Genomic DNA, 26149 nt, shown 5'->3' with positions numbered 1-26149 from the left:
AAATCACATCATCAAACATTGCCCACCTCACTGATCACTGAGTGGTCTGGAGCGTGATGATGAAATTAGTGTCATCTTAGGCCATGCCAAACCCACTCAATGTCACCACCTGGTTAAATATGAAATACACAGAGAGTTAAGATACATTACAGCAAAGCATGATATATTTGTTCTGCTGCTATGCTGAAACACTCAACGGAAAAGTCCCATATGGTCTAGCAGTTAGGATTCCTGGTTTTCACCCAGGTGGCCTGGGTTCGACTCCCGGTATGGGAAGTTGAAGCTTTTTTGAATGGCAGCAACAGTACCACTTGTTTAATGCTCTGTTGATCTCAGCAACAAAATCCAGGAGAAACTGTGCTTTGGTTATGGAAATGGGATGTGGTCAAATCCACAGTATTTATATACCTCCCAACATTTCTGTATCCAAAATTAGGACAGAACTGGTCTGACCCCATATTTCAACATCCATCTTCCAAATTTCGAGTGGGACAACCCTATTTTATATGTAACACATCCTTCATGTGAAAAAAAAAAAACTCTTGAACTTGTGGATCAATGGGTTTCCAGGGAAGGTTCACAACTTTTTAATGGTGCAGTAGGGATGTTCTGAATGAAACTAGACTACGCCAATGCTTACAAACCAATAATGTCTGCTTCTGTGCCCAGAATTTCTCCGCTTTCCTTAATCAGCATACAAAGGACAGGTTTAAGAGACCACGGATGGGAACTGAAATACAATATTACTTCTGAAATCCCATGGATCTGAACCCATAGAAGATGCATTGTAAAAACAGAGAGTACTGTGAGAAATAGTGGTGGCAGCGTGGACCATTGACTAGAAATCCATTTTTGTCTCACTGGGCAAAAGTTTGACAATTTGTCACCACAATTTCTGGAATTTTCATCAATTAAAAAAGTCAAGCTAAATTGGAGAACACAGAAGAGGTTGAAAATTTTCCAGCATTTTTAATCTTGACGTAAAGGCGTCTGCAGTTGGAAAATCTAAGGAAGCTGTTTTCCCAACTATTTCTGAAGCTAATTAATTCAAAATGAACAAATAAAAATCAAACTTTTAATGATGTATTACCAATTATTAAATATGACAATTTTTACAACTTTTGATGAGCAAGTAGACCAGAAATAAAAATGTGGATCTCTTTATCTAGACAAGCAATTTTTCTGTTTTATGGATATTTCAATTCTGTATGTGTTTTCACTCAGTCAGATGTAGTGCACATGACATCAGAAATCCTCTAAAGCACAATTCTTCGATAGCTCAGCTGGTAGAGCGGAGGACTGTAGAGGAAATTGGTACAGAAATCCTTAGGTCGCTGGTTCAATTCCGGCTCGAAGGAAAGTTTTTCATATCAGTTTAGAGGGCAATTTCTGACATATTAAATACCCAGAAATATGCATGACTCATGCTGTTTATCTTTAATAGTCAGAGAAACTGTAACTTGTTTTCATTTCTGCTGCCTGTTAATCTTCCTGCATGCTGCTGAGCCTCTAGTAGGGCAATTATGGTTTCTGTGCTCTGTTGAAGTACAGTGCAGAGGCAGGTGATAGAGACACGAGTTCTGTTACTGGGGATACTTTCCATAGCTCTTTGCAACTCATTAAAATGGAAATGAGAACCTTTCCCACTTCTTGGAAAGTGGCCTACAGACATCACACATGGATTTATTGCATTGTTACCTATCCTGCTGGATTGGCATTTACAAATCTGCAAGTGGTCAGGGACGTGCCGTGATGATGCAAATCACATCATCAAACATTGCCCACCTCACTGATCACTGAGTGGTCTGGAGCGTGATGATGAAATTAGTGTCATCTTAGGCCATGCCAAACCCACTCCATGTCACCACCTGGTTAAATATGAAATACACAGAGAGTTAAGATACATTACAGCAAAGCATGATATATTTGTTCTGCTGCTATGCTGAAACACTCAACAGAAAAGTCCCATATGGTCTAGCAGTTAGGATTCCTGGTTTTCACCCAGGTGGCCCGGGTTCGACTCCCGGTATGGGAAGTTGAAGCTTTTTTGAATGGCAGCAACAGTACCACTTGTTTAATGCTCTGTTGATCTCAGCAACAAAATCCAGGAGAAACTGTGCTTTGGTTATGGAAATGGGATGTGGTCAAATCCACAGTATTTATATACCTCCCAACATTTCTGTATCCAAAATTAGGACAGAACTGGTCTGACCCCATATTTCAACATCCATCTTCCAAATTTCGAGTGGGACAACCGTATTTTATATGTAACACATCCTTCATGTGAAAAAAAAGAACTCTTGAACTTGTGTATCAATGGGTTTCCAGGGAGAGTTCACAACTTTTTAATGGTGCAGTAGGGATGTTCTGAATGAAACTAGACTACGCCAATGCTTACAAACCAATAATGTCTGCTTCTGTGCCCAGAATTTCTCCGCTTTCCTTAATCAGCATACAAAGGACAGGTTTAAGAGACCACGGATGGGAACTGAAATACAATATTACTTCTGAAATCCCATGGATCTGAACCCATAGAAGATGCATTGTAAAAACAGAGAGTACTGTGAGAAATATTGGTGGCAGCGTGGACCATTGACTAGAAATCCATTTTTGTCTCACTGGGCAAAAGTTTGACAATTTGTCACCACAATTTCTGGAATTTTCATCAATTAAAAAAGTCAAGCTAAATTGGAGAACGCAGAAGAGGTTGAAAATTTTCCAGCATTTTTAATCTTGAAGTAAAGGCGTCTGCAGTTGGAAAATCTAAGGAAGCTGTTTTCCCAACTATTTCTGAAGCTAATTAATTCAAAATGAACAAATAAAAATCAAACTTTTAATGATGTATTACCAATTATTAAATATGACAATTTTTACAACTTTTGATGAGCAAGTAGACCAGAAATAAAAATGTGGATCTCTTTATCTAGACAAGCAATTTTTCTGTTTTATGGATATTTCAATTCTGTTTGTGTTTTCACTCAGTCAGATGTAGTGCACATGACATCAGAAATCCTCTAAAGCACAATCCTTCGATAGCTCAGCTGGTAGAGCGGAGGACTGTAGAGGAAATTGGTACAGAAATCCTTAGGTCGCTGGTTCAATTCCGGCTCGAAGGAACGTTTTTCATATCAGTTTAGAGGGCAATTTCTGACATATTAAATACCCAGAAATATGCATGACTCATGCTGTTTATCTTTAATAGTCAGAGAAACTGTAACTTGTTTTCATTTCTGCTGCCTGTTAATCTTCCTGCATGCTGCTGAGCCTCTAGTAGGGCAATTATGGTTTCTGTGCTCTGTTGAAGTACAGTGCAGAGGCAGGTGATAGAGACACGAGTTCTGTTACTGGGGATACTTTCCATAGCTCTTTGCAACTCATTAAAATGGAAATGAGAACCTTTTCCACTTCTTGGAAAGTGGCCTACAGACATCACACATGGATTTATTGCATTGTTACCTATCCTGCTGGATTGGCATTTACAAATCTGCAAGTGGTCAGGGACGTGCCGTGATGATGCAAATCACATCATCAAACATTGCCCACCTCACTGATCACTGAGTGGTCTTGAGCGTGATGATGAAATTAGTGTCATCTTAGGCCATGCCAAACCCACTCCATGTCACCACCTGGTTAAATATGAAATACACAGAGAGTTAAGATACATTACAGCAAAGCATGATATATTTGTTCTGCTGCTATGCTGAAACACTCAACAGAAAAGTCCCATATGGTCTAGCAGTTAGGATTCCTGGTTTTCACCCAGGTGGCCCGGGTTCGACTCCCGGTATGGGAAGGTGAAGCTTTTTTGAATGGCAGCAACAGTACCACTTGTTTAATGCTCTGTTGATCTCAGCAACAAAATCCAGGAGAAACTGTCCTTTGGTTATGGAAATGGGATGTGGTGAAATCCACAGTATTTATATACCTCCCAACATTTCTGTATCCAAAATTAGGACAGAACTGGTCTGACCCCATATTTCAACATCCATCTTCCAAATTTCGAGTGGGACAACCCTATTTTATATGTAACACATCCTTCATGTGAAAAAAAAGAACTCTTGAACTTGTGGATCAATATGTTTCCAGGGAGAGTTCACAACTTTTTAATGGTGCAGTAGGGATGTTCTGAATGAAACTAGACTACGCCAATGCTTACAAACCAATAATGTCTGCTTCTGTGCCCAGAATTTCTCCGCTTTCCTTAATCAGCATACAAAGGACAGGTTTAAGACACCACGGATGGGAACTGAAATACAATATTACTTCTGAAATCCCATGGATCTGAACCCATAGAAGATGCATTATAAAAACAGAGAGTACTGTGAGAAATAGTGGTGGCAGCGTGGACCATTGACTAGAAATCCATTTTTGTCTCACTGGGCAAAAGTTTGACAATTTGTCACCACAATTTCTGGAATTTTCATCAATTAAAAAAGTCAAGCTAAATTGGAGAACACAGAAGAGGTTGAAAATTTTCCAGCATTTTTAATCTTGACGTAAAGGCGTCTGCAGTTGGAAAATCTAAGGAAGCTGTTTTCCCAACTATTTCTGAAGCTAATTAATTCAAAATGAACAAATAAAAATCAAACTTTTAATGATGTATTACCAATTATTAAATATGACAATTTTTACAACTTTTGATGAGCAAGTAGACCAGAAATAAAAATGTGGATCTCTTTATCTAGACAAGCAATTTTTCTGTTTTATGGATATTTCAATTCTGTTTGTGTTTTCACTCAGTCAGATGTAGTGCACATGACATCAGAAATCCTCTAAAGCACAATTCTTCGATAGCTCAGCTGGTAGAGCGGAGGACTGTAGAGGAAATTGGTACAGAAATCCTTAGGTCGCTGGTTCAATTCCGGCTCGAAGGAAAGTTTTTCATATCAGTTTAGAGGGCAATTTCTGACATATTAAATACCCAGAAATATGCATGACTCATGCTGTTTATCTTTAATAGTCAGAGAAACTGTAACTTGTTTTCATTTCTGCTGCCTGTTAATCTTCCTGCATGCTGCTGAGCCTCTAGTAGGGCAATTATGGTTTCTGTGCTCTGTTGAAGTACAGTGCAGAGGCAGGTGATAGAGACACGAGTTCTGTTACTGGGGATACTTTCCATAGCTCTTTGCAACTCATTAAAATGGAAATGAGAACCTTTCCCACTTCTTGGAAAGTGGCCTACAGACATCACACATGGATTTATTGCATTGTTACCTATCCTGCTGGATTGGCATTTACAAATCTGCAAGTGGTCAGGGACGTGCCGTGATGATGCAAATCACATCATCAAACATTGCCCACCTCACTGATCACTGAGTGGTCTGGAGCGTAATGATGAAATTAGTGTCATCTTAGGCCATGCCAAACCCACTCCATGTCACCACCTGGTTAAATATGAAATACACAGAGAGTTAAGATACATTACAGCAAAGCATGATATATTTGTTCTGCTGCTATGCTGAAACACTCAACGAAAAAGTCCCATATGGTCTAGCGGTTAGGATTCCTGGTTTTCACCCAGGCGGCCCGGGTTCGACTCCCGGTATGGGAAGTTGAAGCTTTTTTGAATGGCAGCAACAGTACCACTTGTTTAATGCTCTGTTGATCTCAGCAACAAAATCCAGGAGAAACTGTGCTTTGGTTATGGAAATGGGATGTGGTCAAATCCACAGTATTTATATACCTCCCAACATTTCTGTATCCAAAATTAGGACAGAACTGGTCTGACCCCATATTTCAACATCCATCTTCCAAATTTCGAGTGGGACAACCCTATTTTATATGTAACACATCCTTCATGTGAAAAAAAAGAACTCTTGAACTTGTGGATCAATGGGTTTCCAGGGAGAGTTCACAACTTTTTAATGGTGCAGTAGGGATGTTCTGAATGAAACTAGACTACGCCAATGCTTACAAACCAATAATGTCTGCTTCTGTGCCCAGAATTTCTCCTCTTTCCTTAATCAGCATATAAAAGACAGGTTTAAGAGACTACGGATGTGAACTGAAATACAATATTACTTCTTAAATCCCATGGATCTGAACACATAGAAGATGCAATGTAAAAACAGAGAGTACTGTGAGAAATAGTGGTGGCAGCGTGGACCATTGACTAGAAATCCATTTTTGTCTCACTGGGCAAAAGTTTGACAATTTGTCACCACAATTTCTGGAATTTTCATCAATTAAAAAAGTCAAGCTAAATTGGAGAATGCAGAAGAGGTTGAAAATTTTCCAGCATTTTTAATCTTGACGTAAAGGCGTCTGCAGTTGGAAAGTCTAAGGAAGCTGTTTTCCCAACTATTTCTGAAGCTAATTAATTCAAAATGAACAAATAAAAATCAAACTTTTAATGATGTATTACCAATTATTAAACATGACAATTTTTACAACTTTTGATGAGCAAGTAGACCAGAAATAAAAATGTGGATCTCTTTATCTAGACAAGCAATTTTTCTGTTTTATGGATAATTCAATTCTGTTTGTGTTTTCACTCAGTCAGATGTAGTGCACATGACATCAGAAGTCCTCTAAAGCACAATCCTTCGATAGCTCAGCTGGTAGAGCGGAGGACTGTAGAGGAAATTGGTACAGAAATCCTTAGGTCGCTGGTTCAACTCCGGCTCGAATGAAAGTTTTTCATATCATTTTAGAGGGCAATTTCTGACATATTAAATAGCCAGAAATATGCATGACTCATGCTGTTTATCTTTAATAGTCAGAGAAACTGTAACTTGTTTTCATTTCTGCTGCCTGTTAATCATCCTGCATGCTGCTGAGCCTCTAGTAGGGCAATTATGGTTTCTGTGCTCTGTTGAAGTACAGTGCAGAGGCAGGTGATAGAGACACGAGTTCTGTTACTGGGGATACTTTCCATAGCTCTTTGCAACTCATTAAAATGGAAATGAGAACCTTTTCCACTTCTTGGAAAGTGGCCTACAGACATCACACATGGATTTATTGCATTGTTACCTATCCTGCTGGATTGGCATTTACAAATCTGCAAGTGGTCAGGGACGTGCCGTGATGATGCAAATCACATCATCAAACATTGCCCACCTCACTGATCACTGAGTGGTCTGGAGCGTGATGATGAAATTAGTGTCATCTTAGGCCATGCCAAACCCACTCCATGTCACCACCTGGTTAAATATGAAATACACAGAGAGTTAAGATACATTACAGCAAAGCATGATATATTTGTTCTGCTGCTATGCTGAAACACTCAACAGAAAAGTCCCATATGGTCTAGCAGTTAGGATTCCTGGTTTTCACCCAGGTGGCCCGGGTTCGACTCCCGGTATGGGAAGTTGAAGCTTTTTTGAATGGCAGCAACAGTACCACTTGTTTAATGCTCTGTTGATCTCAGCAACAAAATCCAGGAGAAACTGTGCTTTGGTTATGGAAATGGGATGTGGTCAAATCCACAGTATTTATATACCTCCCAACATTTCTGTATCCAAAATTAGGACAGAACTGGTCTGACCCCATATTTCAACATCCATCTTCCAAATTTCGAGTGGGACAACCGTATTTTATATGTAACACATCCTTCATGTGAAAAAAAAGAACTCTTGAACTTGTGTATCAATGGGTTTCCAGGGAGAGTTCACAACTTTTTAATGGTGCAGTAGGGATGTTCTGAATGAAACTAGACTACGCCAATGCTTACAAACCAATAATGTCTGCTTCTGTGCCCAGAATTTCTCCGCTTTCCTTAATCAGCATACAAAGGACAGGTTTAAGAGACCACGGATGGGAACTGAAATACAATATTACTTCTGAAATCCCATGGATCTGAACCCATAGAAGATGCATTGTAAAAACAGAGAGTACTGTGAGAAATATTGGTGGCAGCGTGGACCATTGACTAGAAATCCATTTTTGTCTCACTGGGCAAAAGTTTGACAATTTGTCACCACAATTTCTGGAATTTTCATCAATTAAAAAAGTCAAGCTAAATTGGAGAACGCAGAAGAGGTTGAAAATTTTCCAGCATTTTTAATCTTGACGTAAAGGCGTCTGCAGTTGGAAAATCTAAGGAAGCTGTTTTCCCAACTATTTCTGAAGCTAATTAATTCAAAATGAACAAATAAAAATCAAACTTTTAATGATGTATTACCAATTATTAAATATGACAATTTTTACAACTTTTGATGAGCAAGTAGACCAGAAATAAAAATGTGGATCTCTTTATCTAGACAAGCAATTTTTCTGTTTTATGGATAATTCAATTTTGTTTGTGTTTTCACTCAGTCAGATATAGTGCACATGACATCAGAAGTCCTCTAAAGCACAATCCTTCGATAGCTCAGCTGGTAGAGCGGAGGACTGTAGCGGAAATTGATACAGAGATCCTTAGGTCGCTGGTTCAACTCCGGCTTGAAGGAAAGTTTTTTATATAATTTTAGAGGGCAATTTCTGACATATTAAATACCCAGAAATATGCATGACTCATGCTGTTTATCTTTAATAGTCAGAGAAACTGTAACTTGTTTTCATTTCTGCTGCCTGTTAATCATCCTGCATGCTGCTGAGCCTCTAGTAGGGCAATTATGGTTTCTGTGCTCTGTTGAAGTACAGTGCAGAGGCAGGTGATAGAGACACGAGTTCTGTTACTGGGGATACTTTCCATAGCTCTTTGCAACTCATTAAAATGGAAATGAGAACCTTTTCCACTTCTTGGAAAGTGGCCTCCAGACATCACACATGGATTTATTGCATTGTTACCTATCCTGCTGGATTGGCATTTACAAATCTGCAAGTGGTCAGGGACGTGCCGTGATGATGCAAATCACATCATCAAACATTGCCCACCTCACTAATCACTGAGTGGTCTGGAGTGTGATGATGAAATTAGTGTCATCTTAGGCCATGCCAAACCCACTCCATGTCACCACCTGGTTAAATATGAAATACACAGAGAGTTAAGATACATTACAGCAAAGCATGATATACTTGTTCTGCTGCTATGCTGAAACACTCAACGAAAAAGTCCCATATGGTCTAGCGGTTAGGATTCCTGGTTTTCACCCAGGCGGCCCGGGTTCGACTCCCGGTATGGGAAGTTGAAGCTTTTTAGAATGGCAGCAACAGTACCACTTGTTTAATGCTCTGTTGATCTCAGCAACAAAATCCAGGAAAAACTGTGCTTTGGTTATGGAAATGGGATGTGGTCAAATCCACAGGATTTATATACCTCCCAACATTTCTGTATCCAAAATTAGGATAGAACTGGTCTGACCCCATATTTCAACATCCATCTTCCAAATTTCGAGTGGGACAACCCTATTTTATATGTAACACATCCTTCATGTGAAAAAAAAGAACTCTTGAACTTGTGGATCAATGGGTTTCCAGGGAGAGTTCACAACTTTTTAATGGTGCAGTAGGGATGTTCTGAATGAAACTAGACTACGCAAATGCTTACAAACCAATAATGTCTGCTTCTGTGCCCAGAATTTCTCCGCTTTCCTTAATCAGCATACAAAAGACAGGTTTAAGACACCACGGATGGGAACTGAAATACAATATTACTTCTGAAATCCCATGGATCTGAACCCATAGAAGATGCATTGTAAAAACAGAGAGTACTGTGAGAAATAGTGGTGGCAGCGTGGACCATTGACTAGAAATCCATTTTTGTCTCACTGGGCAAAAGTTTGACAATTTGTCACCACAATTTCTGGAATTTTCATCAATTAAAAAAGTCAAGCTAAATTGGAGAACGCAGAAGAGGTTGAAAATTTTCCAGCATTTTTAATCTTGACGTAAAGGCGTCTGCAGTTGGAAAATCTAAGGAAGCTGTTTTCCCAACTATTTCTGAAGCTAATTAATTCAAAATGAACAAATAAAAATCAAACTTTTAATGATGTATTACCAATTATTAAATATAACAATTTTTACAACTTTTGATGAGCAAGTAGACCAGAAATAAAAATGTGGATCTCTTTATCTAGACAAGCAATTTTTCTGTTTTATGGATAATTCAATTTTGTTTGTGTTTTCACTCAGTCAGATATAGTGCACATGACATCAGAAGTCCTCTAAAGCACAATCCTTCGATAGCTCAGCTGGTAGAGCGGAGGACTGTAGCGGAAATTGATACAGAGATCCTTAGGTCGCTGGTTCAACTCCGGCTTGAAGGAAAGTTTTTTATATAATTTTAGAGGGCAATTTCTGACATATTAAATACCCAGAAATATGCATGACTCATGCTGTTTATCTTTAATAGTCAGAGAAACTGTAACTTGTTTTCATTTCTGCTGCCTGTTAATCATCCTGCATGCTGCTGAGCCTCTAGTAGGGCAATTATGGTTTCTGTGCTCTGTTGAAGTACAGTGCAGAGGCAGGTGATAGAGACACGAGTTCTGTTACTGGGGATACTTTCCATAGCTCTTTGCAACTCATTAAAATGGAAATGAGAACCTTTTCCACTTCTTGGAAAGTGGCCTCCAGACATCACACATGGATTTATTGCATTGTTACCTATCCTGCTGGATTGGCATTTACAAATCTGCAAGTGGTCAGGGACGTGCCGTGATGATGCAAATCACATCATCAAACATTGCCCACCTCACTGATCACTGAGTGGTCTGGAGCGTGATGATGAAATTAGTGTCATCTTAGGCCATGCCAAACCCAATCCATGTCACCACCTGGTTAAATATGAAATACACAGAGAGTTAAGATACATTACAGCAAAGCATGATATATTTGTTCTGCTGCTATGCTGAAACACTCAACGGATAAGTCCCATATGGTCTAGCGGTTAAGATTCCTGGTTTTCACCCAGGCGGCCCGTGTTCGACTCCCGGTATGGGAAGTTGACGCTTTTTTGAATGGCAGCAACAGTACCACTTGTTTAATGCTCTGTTGATCTCAGCAACAAAATCCAGGAGAAACTGTGCTTTGGTTATGGAAATGGGATGTAGTCAAATCCACAGGATTTATATACCTCCCAACATTTCTGTATCCAAAATTAGGACAGAACTGGTCTGACCCCATATTTCAACATCCATCTTCCAAATTTCGAGTGGGACAACCCTATTTTATATGTAACACATCCTTCATGTGAAAAAAAAGAACTCTTGAACTTGTGGATCAATGGGTTTCCAGGGAGAGTTCACAACTTTTTAATGGTGCAGTAGGGATGTTCTGAATGAAACTAGACTACGCAAATGCTTACAAACCAATAATGTCTGCTTCTGTGCCCAGAATTTCTCCGCTTTCCTTAATCAGCATACAAAGGACAGGTTTAAGAGACCACGGATGGGAACTGAAATACAATATTACTTCTGAAATCCCATGGATCTGAACCCATAGAAGATGCATTGTAAAAACAGAGAGTACTGTGAGAAATAGTGGTGGCAGCGTGGACCATTGACTAGAAATCCATTTTTGTCTCACTGGGCAAAAGTTTGACAATTTGTCACCACAATTTCTGGAATTTTCATCAATTAAAAAAGTCAAGCTAAATTGGAGAACGCAGAAGAGGGTGAAAATTTTCCAGCATTTTTAATCTTGACGTAAAGGCGTCTACAGTTGGAAAATCTAAGGAAGCTGTTTTCCCAACTATTTCTGAAGCTAATTAATTCAAAATGAACAAATAAAAATCAAACTTTTAATGATGTATTACCAATTATTAAATATGACAATTTTTACAACTTTTGATGAGCAAGTAGACCAGAAATAAAAATGTGGATCTCTTTATCTAGACAAGCAATTTTTCTGTTTTATGGATAATTCAATTTTGTTTGTGTTTTCACTCAGTCAGATGTAGTGCACATGACATCAGAAGTCCTCTAAAGCACAATCCTTCGATAGCTCAGCTGGTAGAGTGGAGGACTGTAGAGGAAATTGGTACAGAAATCCTTAGGTTGCTGGTTCAACTCCAGCTCGAAGGAAAGTTTTTCATATCATTTTAGAGGGCAATTTCTGACATATTAAATACCCAGAAATATGCATGGCTCATGCTGTTTATCTTTAATAGTCAGAGAAACTGTAACTTGTTTTCATTTCTGCTGCCTGTTAATCATCCTGCATGCTGCTGAGCCTCTAGTAGGGCAATTATGGTTTCTGTGCTCTTTTGAAGTACAGTGCAGAGGCAGGTGATAGAGACACGAGTTCTGTTACTGGGGATACTTTCCATAGCTCTTTGCAACTCATTAAAATGGAAATGAGAACCTTTTCCACTTCTTGGAAAGTGGCCTCCAGACATCACACATGGATTTATTGCATTGTTACCTATCCTGCTGGATTGGCATTTACAAATCTGCATGTGATCAGGGACGTGCCGTGATGATGCAAATCACATCATCAAACATTGCCCACCTCACTAATCACTGAGTGGTCTGGAGCGTGATGATGAAATTAGTGTCATCTTAGGCCATGCCAAACCCACTCCATGTCACCACCTGGTTAAATATGAAATACACAGAGAGTTAAGATACATTACAGCAAAGCATGATATATTTGTTCTGCTGCTATGCTGAAACACTCAACGGAAAAGTCCCATATGGTCTAGCAGATAGGATCCCTGGTTTTCACCCAGGCGGCCCGGGTTCGACTTCCGGTATGGGAAGTTGAAGCTTTTTTGAATGGCAGCAACAGTACCACTTGTTTAATGCCTGCTCTGTTGATCTCAGCAACAAAATCAAGGAGAAACTGTGCTTTGGTTATGGAAATGGGATGTGGTCAAATCCACAGGATTTATATACCTCCCAACATTTCTGTATCCAAAATTAGGACAGAACTGGTCTGACCCCATATTTCAACATCCATCTTCCAAATTTCGAGTGGGACAACCCTATTTTATATGTAACACATCCTTCATGTGAAAAAAAAGAACTCTTGAACTTGTGGATCAATGGGTTTCCAGGGAGAGTTCACAACTTTTTAATGGTGCAGTAGGGATGTTCTGAATGAAACTAGACTACGCAAATGCTTACAAACCAATAATGTCTGCTTCTGTGCCCAGAATTTCTCCGCTTTCCTTAATCAGCATACAAAGGACAGGTTTAAGAGACCACGGATGGGAACTGAAATACAATATTACTTCTAAAATCCCATGGATCTGAACCCATAGAAGATGAATTGTAAAAACAGAGAGTACTGTGAGAAATAGTGGTGTCAGCGTGGACCATTGACTAGAAATCCATTTTTGTCTCACTGGGCAAAAGTTTGACAATTTGTCACCACAATTTCTGGAATTTTCATCAATTATAAAAGTCAAGCTAAATTGGAGAACGCAGAAGAGGGTGAAAATTTTCCAGCATTTTTAATCTTGACGTAAAGGCGTCTACAGTTGGAAAATCTAAGGAAGCTGTTTTCCCAACTATTTCTGAAGCTAATTAATTCAAAATGAACAAATAAAAATCAAACTTTTAATGATGTATTACCAATTATTAAATATGACAATTTTTACAACTTTTGATGAGCAAGTAGACCAGAAATAAAAATGTGGATCTCTTTATCTAGACAAGCAATTTTTCTGTTTTATGGATAATTCAATTTTGTTTGTGTTTTCACTCAGTCAGATGTAGTGCACATGACATCAGAAGTCCTCTAAAGCACAATCCTTCGATAGCTCAGCTGGTAGAGTGGAGGACTGTAGAGGAAATTGGTACAGAAATCCTTAGGTTGCTGGTTCAACTCCAGCTCGAAGGAAAGTTTTTCATATCATTTTAGAGGGCAATTTCTGACATATTAAATACCCAGAAATATGCATGGCTCATGCTGTTTATCTTTAATAGTCAGAGAAACTGTAACTTGTTTTCATTTCTGCTGCCTGTTAATCATCCTGCATGCTGCTGAGCCTCTAGTAGGGCAATTATGGTTTCTGTGCTCTTTTGAAGTACAGTGCAGAGGCAGGTGATAGAGACACGAGTTCTGTTACTGGGGATACTTTCCATAGCTCTTTCCAACTCATTAAAATGGAAATGAGAACCTTTTCCACTTCTTGGAAAGTGGCCTCCAGACATCACACATGGATTTATTGCATTGTTACCTATCCTGCTGGATTGGCATTTACAAATCTGCAAGTGGTCAGGGACGTGCCGTGATGATGCAAATCACATCATCAAACATTGTCCACCTCACTAATCACTGAGTGGTCTGGAGCGTGATGATGAAATTAGTGTCATCTTAGGCCATGCCAAACCCACTCCATGTCACCACCTGGTTAAATATGAAATACACAGAGAGTTAAGATACATTACAGCAAAGCATGATATATTTGTTCTGCTGCTATGCTGAAACACTCAACGGAAAAGTCCCATATGGTCTAGCGGATAGGATCCCTGGTTTTCACCCAGGCGGCCCGGGTTCGACTTCCGGTATGGGAAGTTGAAGCTTTTTTGAATGGCAGCAACAGTACCACTTGTTTAATGCCTGCTCTGTTGATCTCAGCAACAAAATCAAGGAGAAACTGTGCTTTGGTTATGGAAATGGGATGTGGTCAAATCCACAGGATTTATATACCTCCCAACATTTCTGTATCCAAAATTAGGACAGAACTGGTCTGACCCCATATTTCAACATCCATCTTCCAAATTTCGAGTGGGACAACCCTATTTTATATGTAACACATCCTTCATGTGAAAAAAAAGAACTCTTGAACTTGTGGATCAATGGGTTTCCAGGGAGAGTTCACAACTTTTTAATGGTGCAGTAGGGATGTTCTGAATGAAACTAGACTACGCAAATGCTTACAAACCAATAATGTCTGCTTCTGTGCCCAGAATTTCTCCGCTTTCCTTAATCAGCATACAAAGGACAGGTTTAAGAGACCACGGATGGGAACTGAAATACAATATTACTTCTAAAATCCCATGGATCTGAACCCATAGAAGATGAATTGTAAAAACAGAGAGTACTGTGAGAAATAGTGGTGTCAGCGTGGACCATTGACTAGAAATCCATTTTTGTCTCACTGGGCAAAAGTTTGACAATTTGTCACCACAATTTCTGGAATTTTCATCAATTATAAAAGTCAAGCTAAATTGGAGAACGCAGAAGAGGTTGAAAATTTTCCAGCATTTTTAATCTTGACGTAAAGGCGTCTGCAGTTGGAAAATCTAAGGAAGCTGTTTTCCCAACTATTTCTGGAGCTAATTAATTCAAAATGAACAAGTAAAAATCAAACTTTTAATGATGTATTACCAATTATTAAACATGACAATTTTTACAACTTTTGATGAGCAAGTAGACCAGAAATAAAAATGTGGATCTCTTTATCTAGACAAGCAATTTTTCTGTTTTAAGGATAATTCAATTCTGTTTGTGTTTTCACTCAGTCAGATGTAGTGCACATGACATCAGAAGTCCTCTAAAGCACAATCCTTCGATAGCTCAGCTGGTAGAGCGGAGGACTGTAGAGGAAATTGATACAAAAATCCTTAGGTCGCTGGTTCAACTCCGGCTCGAAGGAAAGTTTTTCATATCATTTTAGAGGGCAATTTCTGACATATTAAAGACCCAGAAATATGCATGACTCATGCTGTTTATCTTTAATAGTCAGAGAAACTGTAACTTGTTTTCATTTCTGCTGCCTGTTAATCATCCTGCATGCTGCTGAGCCTCTAGTAGGGCAATTATGGTTTCTGTGCTCTGTTGAAGTACAGTGCAGAGGCAGGTGATAGAGACACGAGTTCTGTTACTGGGGATACTTTCCATAGCTCTTTGCAACTCATTAAAATGGAAATGAGAACCTTTTCCACTTCTTGGAAAGTGGCCTCCAGACATCACACATGGATTTATTGCATTGTTACCTATCCTGCTGGATTGGCATTTACAAATCTGCAAGTGGTCAGGGACGTGCCGTGATGATGCAAATCACATCATTAAACATTGCCCACCTCACTGATCACTGAGTGGTCTGGAGCGTGATGATGAAATTAGTGTCATCATAGGCCATGCCAAACCCACTCCATGTCACCACCTGGTTAAATATGAAATACACAGAGAGTTAAGATACATTACAGCAAAGCATGATATATTTGTTCTGCTGCTATGCTGAAACACGCAACTGAAAAGTCCCATATGGTCTAGCGGTTAGGATTCCTGGTTTTCACCCAGGCGGCCCGGGTTCGACTCCCGGTATGGGAAGTTGAAGCTTTTTTGAATGGCAGCAACAGTACCACTTGTTTAATGCCTGCTCTGTTTATCTCAGCAACAAAATCCAGGAGAAACTGTGCTTTGGTTATGGAAATGGGATGTGGTCAAATCCACAGGATTTATATACCTCCCAACATTTCTGTATCCAAAATTAGGGCAGAACTGGTCTGACCCCATATTTCAACATCCATCTTCCAAATTTCGAGTGGGACAACCCTATTTTATATGTAACACATCCTTCATGTGAAAAAAAAGAACTCTTGAACTTGTGGATCAATGGGTTTCCAGGGAGAGTTCACAACTTTTTAATGGTGCAGTAGGGATGTTCTGAATGAAACTAGACTACGCAAATGCTTACAAACCAATAATGTCTGCTTCTGTGCCCAGAATTTCTCCGCTTTCCTTAATCAGCATACAAAGGACAGGTATAAGAGACCACGGATGGGAACTGAAATACAATATTACTTCTGAAATCCCATGGATCTGAACCCATAGAAGATGTATTGTAAAAACAGAGAGTACTGTGAGAAATAGTGGTGGCAGCGTAAACCATTGACTAGAAATCCATTTTTGTCTCACTGGGCAAAAGTTTGACAATTTGTCACCACAATTTTTGGAATTTTCATCAATTAAAAAAGTCAAGCTAAATTGGAGAACGCAGAAGAGGTTGAAAATTTTCCAGCATTTTTAATCTTGACGTAAAGGCGTCTGCAGTTGGAAAATCTAAGGAAGCTGTTTTCCCAACTATTTCTGAAGCTAATTAATTCAAAATGAGCAAAAAAAACAAACTTTTAATGATGTATTACCAATTATTAAACATAACAATTTTTACAACTTTTGATGAGCAAGTAGACCAGAAATAAAAATGTGGATCTCTTTATCTAGACAAGCAATTTTTCTGTTTTAAGTATAATTCAATTCTGTTTGTGTTTTCACTCAGTCAGATGTAGTGCACATGACATCAGAAGTCCTCTAAAGCACAATCCTTCGATAGCTCAGCTGGTAGAGCCGAGGGCTGTAGAGGAAATTGGTACAGAAATCCTTTGGTCGCTCGTTCAACTCTGGCTTGAAGGAAAGTTTTTCATATTATTTTAAGGATAATTCAATTCTGTTTGTGTTTTCACTCAGTCAGATGTAGTGCACATGACATCAGAAATCCTCTAAAACACAATCCTTCGATAGCTCAGCTGATAGAGCGGAGGACTATAGAGGAAATTGGTACAGAAATTCTTAGGTCACTGGTTCCACTCCGGCTCGAAGGAAAGTTTTCATATAATTTTAGAGGGCAATTTCTGACATATTAAATACCCAGAAATATGCATGACTCATGCTGTTTTTCTTTAATAGTCAGAGAAACTGTAACTTGTTTTCATTTCTGCTGCCTGTTAATCATCCTGCATGCTGCTGAGCCTCTAGTAGGGCAATTATGGTTTCTGTGCTCTGTTGAAGTACAGTGCAGAGGCAGGTGATAGAGACATGAGTTCTGTTACTGGGGATACTTTCCATAGCTCTTTGCAACTCATTAAAATGGAAATGAGAACCTTTTCCACTTCTTGGAAAGTGGCCTCCAGACATCACACATGGATTTATTGCATTGTTAACTATCATGCTGGATTGGCATTTACAAATCTGCAAGTGGTCAGGGACGTGCCGTGATGATGCAAATCACATCATCAAACATTGCCCACCTCACTGATCACTGAGTGGTCTGGAGCGTGATGATGAAATTAGTGTAATCATAGGCCATGCCAAACCCACTCCATGTCACCACCTGGTTAAATATGAAATACACAGAGAGTTAAGATACATTACAGCAAAGCATGATATATTTGTTCTGCTGCTATGCTGAAACACGCAACTGAAAAGTCCCATATGGTCTAGCGGTTAGGATTCCTGGTTTTCACCCAGGCGGCCCGGGTTCGACTCCCGGTATGGGAATTTGAAGCTTTTTTGAATGGCAGCAACAGTACCACTTGTTTAATGCCTGCTCTGTTTATCTCAGCAACAAAATCCAGGAGAAACTGTGCTTTGGTTATGGAAATGGGATGTGGTGAAATCCACAGGATTTATATAGCTCCCAACATTTCTGTATCCAAAATTAGGGCAGAACTGGTCTGACCCCATATTTCAACATCCATCTTCCAAATTTCGAGTGGGACAACCCTATTTTATATGTAACACATCCTTCATGTGAAAAAAAAGAACTCTTGAACTTGTGGATCAATGGGTTTCCAGGGAGAGTTCACAACTTTTTAATGGTGCAGTAGGGATGTTCTGAATGAAACTAGACTACGCAAATGCTTACAAACCAATAATGTCTGCTTCTGTGCCCAGAATTTCTCCGCTTTCCTTAATCAGCATACAAAGGACAGGTATAAGAGACCACGGATGGGAACTGAAATACAATATTACTTCTGAAATCCCATGGATCTGAACCCATAGAAGATGTATTGTAAAAACAGAGAGTACTGTGAGAAATAGTGGTGGCAGCGTGGACCATTGACTAGAAATCCATTTTTGTCTCACTGGGCAAAAGTTTGACAATTTGTCACCACAATTTTTGGAATTTTCATCAATTAAAAAAGTCAAGCTAAATTGGAGAACGCAGAAGAGGTTGAAAATTTTCCAGCATGTTTAATCTTGACGTAAAGGCGTCTGCAGTTGGAAAATCTAAGGAAGCTGTTTTCCCAACTATTTCTGAAGCTAATTAATTCAAAATGAGCAAAAAAAACAAACTTTTAATGATGTATTACCAATTATTAAACATAACAATTTTTACAACTTTTGATGAGCAAGTAGACCAGAAATAAAAATGTGGATCTCTTTATCTAGACAAGCAATTTTTCTGTTTTAAGGATAATTCAATTCTGTTTGTGTTTTCACTCAGTCAGATGTAGTGCACATGACGTCAGAAGTCCTCTAAAGCACAATCCTTCGATAGCTCAGCTGGTAGAGCAGATGACTGTAGAGGAAATTGGTACAGAAATCCTTAGGTCGCTCGTTCAACTCCAGCTCGAAGGAAAGTTTTTCATATAATTTTAGAGGGCAATTTCTGACATATTATTTACCCAGAAATATGCATGACTCATGCTGTTTATCTTTAAAAGTCAGAGAAAATGTAACTTGGTTTCATTTCTGCTGCCTGTTAATCATCCTGCTTGCTGCTGAGCCTCTAGTAGGGCAATTATGGTTTCTGTGCTCTGTTGAAGTACAGTGCAGAGGCAGGTGATAGAGACACGAGTTCTGTTACTGGGGATACTTTCCATAGCTCTTTGCAACTCATTAAAATGGAAATGAGAACCTTTTCCACTTCTTGGAAAGTGGCCTCCAGACATCACACATGGATTTATTGCATTGTTACCTATCCTGCTGGATTGGCATTTACAAATCTGCAAGTGGTCAGGGACGTGCCGTGATGATGCAAATCACATCATCAAACATTGCCCACCTCACTAATCACTGAGTGGTCTGGAGCGTGATGATGAAATTAGTGTCATCTTAGGCCATGCCAAACCCACTCCATGTCACCATCTGGTTAAATATGAAATACACAGAGAGTTAAGATACATTTACTTACTTTTATAACTCAGTTTGTAGAAAGTTAGGTTGAAGATCCAAAGGATTGTTGGCTTTCAATTTCTGGGGCTTTCTCTCTCTTCTACTACAGGAGAGAAGATTAATGAGCCCTAGCCTTCCACTGAACAATAAAACTAAAATTAACAATACTTACCTGCAATGCAGCAGCAGATACTAAGGTGTTCATGATTTTCATGGACTCACCTTAAATTCCAATGAAATTTAGAATGAGAAAGTACCTGTAGCTAATTAAAGCTTATTCATTTGAAATCATTATAGTAATCCGAAATTGTGAATACATTCTTCTTCCAAGCTGGCTGAAATAGCTCAGCTGGGAGAGCGTTAGACTGAAGATCTAAAAGTCCCTGGTTCGATCCCAGGTTTCGGCATGTTTGAACATGTGTTTTTTTAAGTGAAAAGCTCAAAGTGGAAGTAACTTCAAGATGAAATTCCATAATGTCATCAACCAATTTTTCTTAGCAAAGAAGAATATTCAGCCCCATTTTTCAAATAATCAGAACATTTCATTTATTAACACTGTCCAGAAATACAGGATAAAAAGTGTCCATGATTTCAGTAGTCAGGGCTTGACTCTTTATGCAATTGTAATTATCTCAATGATAAAATTTCACAGCATTTTGCATCAATGCTTCTATTATAAAATAAAGGTTTTGTGATGGGTGAACATACAGTATAAAAACTGCTATGAAATGCTATGTTTACATTCGAAGCAATCATGATGAAAGGAAAAACTGTTATATAACCTTGTGTAATCTTCCTGGCATGACTCAGTTTGGAGAAAGTTAGGTTGAAGATCCAAAGGATTGTTGGCTTTTAATTTCTGGGGCTTTCTCTCCCTTCTACTACAGGAGAGAAGATTAATGAGCCCTAGCCTTCCACTGAACAATAAAACTAAAATTAACAATACTTACCTGCAATGCAGCAGCAGATACTAAGGTGTTCATGATTTTCATGGACTCACCTTAAATTCCAATGAAATTTAGAATGTGAAAGTACCTCTAGCTAATTAAAGCTTTTTCATTTGAAATCATTATAGTAATCCGAAATTGTAAATACATTCATCTTCCAAGCTGGCCAAAATAGATCAGATGGGAGAGCGTTAGACTGAAGATCTAAAGGTCCCTGGTTCGATCCTGGGTTTCGGCATGTTTGAACAGGCGTTTTTTTAAGTGAAAAGCTCAAACTGGAAGTAACTTCAAGATTAAATTCCAAAATGTCATCCACCAATTTTTCTTAGCAAAGAAGAATATTCAGCCCCATTTTTCAAATAATCAGAACATTTCATTTAATAACACTGTCCAGAAATACAGGATAAAAAGTGTCCATGATTTCAGTAGTCAGGGCTTGACTCTTTATGCAATTGTAATTATCTCAATGATAAAATTTCACAGCATTTTGCATCAATGCTTCTATTATAAAATAAAGGTTTTGTGATGGGTGAACATACAGTATAAAAACTGCTATGAAATGCTATGTTTACATTCGAAGCAATCATGATGAAAGGAAAAACTGTTATATAACCTTGTGTAATCTTCCTGGCATGACTCAGTTTAGAGAAAGTTAGGTTGAAGATCCAATGGATTGTTGGCTTTAAATTTCTGGGGCTTTCTCTCTCTTCTACTACAGGAGAGAAGATTAATGAGCCCTTGCCTTCCACTGAACAATAAAACTAAAATTAACAATACTTACCTGCAATGCAGCAGCAGATACTAAGGTGTTCATGATTTTTATGGACTCACCTTAAATTCCAATGAAATTTAGAATGAGAAAGTACCTGTAGCTAATTAAAGCTTATTCATTTGAAATCATTATAGTAATCCGAAATTGTGAATACATTCATCTTCCAAGCTGGCTGAAATAGCTCAGCTGGGAGAGCGTTAGACTGAAGATCTAAAAGTCCCTGATTCGATCCCGGGTTTCGGCATGTTTGAACTGGTGTTTTTTGAAGTAAAAAGCTCGAACTGGAAGTAATTTCAAAATGAAATTCCATAATGTCATCCACCAATTTTTCTTAGCAAAGAAGAATATTCAGCCCCATCTTTCAAATAATCATAACATTTCATTTAAGAACACTGTCCAGAAATACAGGATAAAAAGTGTCCATGATTTCAGTAGTCCGGGCTTGACTCTTTATGCAATTGTAATTATCTCAATGATAAAATTTCTCAGCATTTTGCATCAATGCTTCTATTATAAAATAAAGGTTTTGTGATGGGTGAATATACAGTATAAAAACTGCTATGAAATGCTATGTTTACATTCGAAGCAATCATGATGAAAGGAAAAACTGTTATATAACCTTGTGTAATCTTCCTGGCATGACTCAGTTTGGAGAAAGTTAGGTTGAAGATACAAAGGATTGTTGGCTTTCAATTTCTGGGGCTTTCTCTCTCTTCTACTACAGGAGAGAAGATTAATGAGCCCTAGCCTTCCACTGAACAATAAAACTAAAATTAACAATACTTACCTGCAATGCAGCAGCAGATACTAAGGTGTTCATGATTTTCATGGACTCACCTTAAATTCCAATGAAATTTAGAATGAGAAAGTACCTGTAGCTAATTAAAGCTTATTCATTTGAAATCATTACAGTAATCCGAAATTGTGAATACATTCATCTTCCAAGCTGGCTGAAATAGCTCAGCTGGGAGAGCGTTAGACTGAAGATCTAAAGGTCCCTGGTTTGATCCCGGGTTTCGGCATGTTTGAACAGGTGTTTTTTGAAGTGAAAAGCTCGAACTGGAAGTAATTTCAAGATGAAATTCCATAATGTCATCCACCAATTTTTCTTAGCAAAGAAGAATATTCAGCCCCATCTTTCAAATAATCAGAACATTTCATTTAATAACACTGGCCAGAAATACAGGATAAAAAGTGTCCATGATTTCAGTAGTCCGGGCTTGACTCTTTATGCAATTGTAATTATCTCAATGATAAAATTTCTCAGCATTTTGCATCAATGCTTCTATTATAAAATAAAGGTTTTGTGATGGGTGAATATATAGTATAAAAACTGCTATGAAATGCTATGTTTACATTCGAAGCAATCATGATAAAAAGGAAAAACTGTTATATAACCTTGTGTAATCTTCCTGGCATGACTCAGTTTGGAGAAAGTTAGGTTGAAGATCCAAAGGATTGCTGGCTTTCAATTTCTGGGGCTTTCTCTCTCTTCTACTACAGGAGAGAAGATTAATGAGCCCTAGCCTTCCACTGAACAATAAAACTAAAATTAACAATACTTACCTGCAATGCAGCAGCAGATACTAAGGTGTTCATGATTTTCATGGACTCACCTTAAATTCCAATGAAATTTAGAATGAGAAAGTACCTGTAGCTAATTAAAGCTTATTCATTTGAAATCATTATAGTAATCCGAAATTGTGGATACATTCATCTTCCAAGCTGGCTGAAATAGCTCAGCTGGGAGAGCGTTAGACTGAAGATCTAAAGGTCCCTGGTTCGATCCCGGGTTTCGGCATGTTTGAACAGGTGTTTTTTGAAGTGAAAAGCTCGAACTGGAAGTAATTTCAAGATGAAATTCCATAATGTCATCCACCAATTTTTCTTAGCAAAGAAGAATATTCAGCCCCATCTTTCAAATAATCAGAACATTTAATTTAATAACACTGTCCAGAAATACAGGATAAAAAGTGTCCATGATTTCAGTAGTCCGGGCTTGACTCTTTATGCAATTGTAATTATCTCAATGATAAAATTTCTCAGCATTTTGCATCAATGCTTCTATTATAAAATAAAGGTTTTGTGATGGGTGAATATACAGTATAAAAACTGCTATGAAATGCTATGTTTACATTCGAAGCAATCATGATGAAAGGAAAAACTGTTATATAACCTTGTGTAATCTTCCTGGCATGACTCAGTTTGGAGAAAGTTAGGTTGAAGATACAAAGGATTGTTGGCTTTCAATTTCTGGGGCTTTCTCTCTCTTCTACTACAGGAGAGAAGATTAATGAGCCCTAGCCTTCCACTGAACAATAAAACTAAAATTAACAATACTTACCTGCAATGCAGCAGCAGATACTAAGGTGTTCATGATTTTCATGGACTCACCTTAAATTCCAATGAAATTTAGAATGAGAAAGTACCTGTAGCTAATTAAAGCTTATTCATTTGAAATCATTACAGTAATCCGAAATTGTGAATACATTCATCTTCCAAGCTGGCTGAAATAGCTCAGCTGGGAGAGCGTTAGACTGAAGATCTAAAGGTCCCTGGTTTGATCCCGGGTTTCGGCATGTTTGAACAGGTGTTTTTTGAAGTGAAAAGCTCGAACTGGAAGTAATTTCAAGATGAAATTCCATAATGTCATCCACCAATTTTTCTTAGCAAAGAAGAATATTCAGCCCCATCTTTCAAATAATCAGAACATTTCATTTAATAACACTGGCCAGAAATACAGGATAAAAAGTGTCCATGATTTCAGTAGTCCGGGCTTGACTCTTTATGCAATTGTAATTATCTCAATGATAAAATTTCTCAGCATTTTGCATCAATGCTTCTATTATAAAATAAAGGTTTTGTGATGGGTGAATATATAGTATAAAAACTGCTATGAAATGCTATGTTTACATTCGAAGCAATCATGATAAAAAGGAAAAACTGTTATATAACCTTGTGTAATCTTCCTGGCATGACTCAGTTTGGAGAAAGTTAGGTTGAAGATCCAAAGGATTGCTGGCTTTCAATTTCTGGGGCTTTCTCTCTCTTCTACTACAGGAGAGAAGATTAATGAGCCCTAGCCTTCCACTGAACAATAAAACTAAAATTAACAATACTTACCTGCAATGCAGCAGCAGATACTAAGGTGTTCATGATTTTCATGGACTCACCTTAAATTCCAATGAAATTTAGAATGAGAAAGTACCTGTAGCTAATTAAAGCTTATTCATTTGAAATCATTATAGTAATCCGAAATTGTGAATACATTCATCTTCCAAGCTGGCTGAAATAGCTCAGCTGGGAGAGTGTTACACTGAAGATCTAAAGGTCACTGGTTTGATCCCGGGTTTCGGCATGTTTGAACAGGTGTTTTTTGAAGTGAAAAGCTCGAACTGGAAGTAATTTCAAGATGAAATTCCATAATGTCATCCACCAATTTTTCTTAGCAAAGAAGAATATTCAGCCCCATCTTTCAAATAATCAGAACATTTAATTTAATAACACTGTCCAGAAATACAGGATAAAAAGTGTCCATGATTTCAGTAGTCCGGGCTTGACTCTTTATGCAATTGTAATTATCTCAATGATAAAATTTCTCAGCATTTTGCATCAATGCTTCTATTATAAAATAAAGGTTTTGTGATGGGTGAACATACAGTATAAAAACTGCTATGAAATGCTATGTTTACATTCGAAGCAATCATGATGAAAGGAAAAACTGTTATATAACCTTGTGTAATCTTCCTGGCATGACTCAGTTTGGAGAAAGTTAGGTTGAAGATCCAAAGGATTGTTGGCTTTCAATTTCTGGGGCTTTCTCTCTCTTCTACTACAGGAGAGAAGATTAATGAGCCCTAGCCTTCCACTGAACAATAAAACTAAAATTAACAATACTTACCTGCAATGCAGCAGCAGATACTAAGGTGTTCATGATTTTCATGGACTCACCTTAAATTCCAATGAAATTTAGAATGAGAAAGTACCTGTAGCTAATTAAAGCTTATTCATTTGAAATCATTATAGTAATCCGAAATTGTGAATACTTTCATCTTCCAAGCTGGCCGAAATAGCTCAGCTGGGAGAGCGTTAGACTGAAGATCTAAAGGTCCCTGGTTTGATCCCGGGTTTCGGCATGTTTGAACAGGTGTTTTTTGAAGTGAAAAGCTCGAACTGGAAGTAATTTCAAGATGAAATTCCATAATGTCATTCACCAATTTTTCTTAGCAAAGAAGAATATTCAGTCCCATCTTTCAAATAATCAGAACATTTCATTTAATAACACTGTCCAAAAATACAGGATAAAAAGTGTCCATGATTTCAGTAGTCCGGGCTTGACTCTTTATGCAATTGTAATTATCTCAATGATAAAATTTCTCAGCATTTTGCATCAATGCTTCTATTATAAAATAAAGGTTTTGTGATGGATGAACATACAGTATAAAAACTGCTATGAAATGCTATGTTTACATTCGAAGCAATCATAATAAAAGGAAAAACTGTTATATAACCTTTTGTAATCTTCCTGGCATGACTCAGTTTGGACAAAGTTAGGTTGAAAATCCAAAATGTTGTTGGCTTTCATATTCTGGGGCTTTCTCTCTCTTCTACTACAGGAGAGAAGATTAATGAGCCCTAGCCTTCCACTGAACAATAAAACTAAAATTAACAATACTTACCTGCAATGCAGCAGCAGATACTAAGGTGTTCATGATTTTCATGGACTCACCTTAAATTCCAATGAAATTTAGAATGA

The 26149-nt window shown here is 38.1% G+C and overlaps 19 non-coding genes across 19 annotated transcripts; all 19 read left to right on the top strand.

Moving 5' to 3' along the window:
• The first annotated feature begins 204 nt into the window (after positions 1–204).
• On the top strand, positions 205–276 carry TRNAE-UUC (transfer RNA glutamic acid (anticodon UUC)). Its single transcript has one exon. It is a non-coding gene; the product is annotated as a tRNA-Glu (tRNA).
• Positions 277–1268: 992 nt separating this feature from the next.
• Positions 1269–1359, top strand: TRNAY-GUA (transfer RNA tyrosine (anticodon GUA)). Its single transcript is given in 2 exon segments — positions 1269–1305; positions 1323–1359. It is a non-coding gene; the product is annotated as a tRNA-Tyr (tRNA).
• Positions 1360–1963: 604 nt separating this feature from the next.
• Positions 1964–2035, top strand: TRNAE-UUC (transfer RNA glutamic acid (anticodon UUC)). Its single transcript has one exon. It is a non-coding gene; the product is annotated as a tRNA-Glu (tRNA).
• Positions 2036–3026: 991 nt separating this feature from the next.
• Positions 3027–3116, top strand: TRNAY-GUA (transfer RNA tyrosine (anticodon GUA)). The gene is given in 2 exon segments: positions 3027–3063; positions 3081–3116. It is a non-coding gene; the product is annotated as a tRNA-Tyr (tRNA).
• Positions 3117–3721: 605 nt separating this feature from the next.
• On the top strand, positions 3722–3793 carry TRNAE-UUC (transfer RNA glutamic acid (anticodon UUC)). The gene has a single exon. It is a non-coding gene; the product is annotated as a tRNA-Glu (tRNA).
• Positions 3794–4784: 991 nt separating this feature from the next.
• Positions 4785–4875, top strand: TRNAY-GUA (transfer RNA tyrosine (anticodon GUA)). The gene is given in 2 exon segments: positions 4785–4821; positions 4839–4875. It is a non-coding gene; the product is annotated as a tRNA-Tyr (tRNA).
• A 604-nt stretch (positions 4876–5479) lies between these two features.
• TRNAE-UUC (transfer RNA glutamic acid (anticodon UUC)) lies at positions 5480–5551 on the top strand. The gene has a single exon. It is a non-coding gene; the product is annotated as a tRNA-Glu (tRNA).
• A 1686-nt stretch (positions 5552–7237) lies between these two features.
• On the top strand, positions 7238–7309 carry TRNAE-UUC (transfer RNA glutamic acid (anticodon UUC)). Its single transcript has one exon. It is a non-coding gene; the product is annotated as a tRNA-Glu (tRNA).
• Positions 7310–8300: 991 nt separating this feature from the next.
• TRNAY-GUA (transfer RNA tyrosine (anticodon GUA)) lies at positions 8301–8390 on the top strand. Its single transcript is given in 2 exon segments — positions 8301–8337; positions 8355–8390. It is a non-coding gene; the product is annotated as a tRNA-Tyr (tRNA).
• A 605-nt stretch (positions 8391–8995) lies between these two features.
• TRNAE-UUC (transfer RNA glutamic acid (anticodon UUC)) lies at positions 8996–9067 on the top strand. The gene has a single exon. It is a non-coding gene; the product is annotated as a tRNA-Glu (tRNA).
• Positions 9068–10058: 991 nt separating this feature from the next.
• TRNAY-GUA (transfer RNA tyrosine (anticodon GUA)) lies at positions 10059–10148 on the top strand. Its single transcript is given in 2 exon segments — positions 10059–10095; positions 10113–10148. It is a non-coding gene; the product is annotated as a tRNA-Tyr (tRNA).
• A 605-nt stretch (positions 10149–10753) lies between these two features.
• Positions 10754–10825, top strand: TRNAE-UUC (transfer RNA glutamic acid (anticodon UUC)). The gene has a single exon. It is a non-coding gene; the product is annotated as a tRNA-Glu (tRNA).
• Positions 10826–11816: 991 nt separating this feature from the next.
• Positions 11817–11906, top strand: TRNAY-GUA (transfer RNA tyrosine (anticodon GUA)). The gene is given in 2 exon segments: positions 11817–11853; positions 11871–11906. It is a non-coding gene; the product is annotated as a tRNA-Tyr (tRNA).
• A 1672-nt stretch (positions 11907–13578) lies between these two features.
• On the top strand, positions 13579–13668 carry TRNAY-GUA (transfer RNA tyrosine (anticodon GUA)). The gene is given in 2 exon segments: positions 13579–13615; positions 13633–13668. It is a non-coding gene; the product is annotated as a tRNA-Tyr (tRNA).
• A 1672-nt stretch (positions 13669–15340) lies between these two features.
• Positions 15341–15430, top strand: TRNAY-GUA (transfer RNA tyrosine (anticodon GUA)). Its single transcript is given in 2 exon segments — positions 15341–15377; positions 15395–15430. It is a non-coding gene; the product is annotated as a tRNA-Tyr (tRNA).
• A 605-nt stretch (positions 15431–16035) lies between these two features.
• TRNAE-UUC (transfer RNA glutamic acid (anticodon UUC)) lies at positions 16036–16107 on the top strand. Its single transcript has one exon. It is a non-coding gene; the product is annotated as a tRNA-Glu (tRNA).
• A 1875-nt stretch (positions 16108–17982) lies between these two features.
• Positions 17983–18054, top strand: TRNAE-UUC (transfer RNA glutamic acid (anticodon UUC)). The gene has a single exon. It is a non-coding gene; the product is annotated as a tRNA-Glu (tRNA).
• A 5067-nt stretch (positions 18055–23121) lies between these two features.
• TRNAF-GAA (transfer RNA phenylalanine (anticodon GAA)) lies at positions 23122–23194 on the top strand. The gene has a single exon. It is a non-coding gene; the product is annotated as a tRNA-Phe (tRNA).
• Positions 23195–25456: 2262 nt separating this feature from the next.
• TRNAF-GAA (transfer RNA phenylalanine (anticodon GAA)) lies at positions 25457–25529 on the top strand. The gene has a single exon. It is a non-coding gene; the product is annotated as a tRNA-Phe (tRNA).
• Positions 25530–26149: the final 620 nt, after the last annotated feature.

This window comes from Mixophyes fleayi, chromosome 3, assembly GCF_038048845.1.
Source record: "Mixophyes fleayi isolate aMixFle1 chromosome 3, aMixFle1.hap1, whole genome shotgun sequence".
In the NCBI taxonomy this organism is placed as follows: Eukaryota; Metazoa; Chordata; class Amphibia; order Anura; family Limnodynastidae; genus Mixophyes; species Mixophyes fleayi.
This window is presented reverse-complemented; position numbering and strand designations above follow the sequence as displayed.